Source organism: Suricata suricatta, chromosome 1 (genome assembly GCF_006229205.1).
Source record: "Suricata suricatta isolate VVHF042 chromosome 1, meerkat_22Aug2017_6uvM2_HiC, whole genome shotgun sequence".
In the NCBI taxonomy this organism is placed as follows: domain Eukaryota; kingdom Metazoa; phylum Chordata; class Mammalia; order Carnivora; family Herpestidae; genus Suricata; species Suricata suricatta.
This window is the reverse complement of record NC_043700.1, coordinates 19667159-19667543: the sequence shown is the minus strand read 5'-3', so window position 1 is coordinate 19667543 and position 385 is coordinate 19667159.

Below are 385 nucleotides of genomic sequence, written 5' to 3'. Positions count from 1 at the left end.
GTGCGGGCCCCTGCGCGCCAGCGCGGCCCTGGAGCGCGCGCGCGCCTCTGCGCTCCTTCCACCTGCCGTGCGCGCCGCCTCCCTATCCAGGTCTCGGCTGCGGTGGTCGAGAGCCGGTCGCTTGTCTTTAAGGGGGTGCAGCCGGGGTACTGGGAGGCTGCTGTTCCCCCAGACACAATGGGGGCCTTGTGTTGGGTGTGGCCTCTTGGAGGAGAGCTGGGGAGTCCGCGCAGCTCTGCGCCGCCCATTGATCAGCTTCCTGCCTGGGCGTCCCAGGATAGGTAGGCTTCAGGGTGGAGCGGGGGAAAGGGCGGCCACTTGCATCCCAGATCCAGGATGGCCTGGTGGCCTGTCTGTGTGTTTGAGCACGTGAGCAGCTGGCATA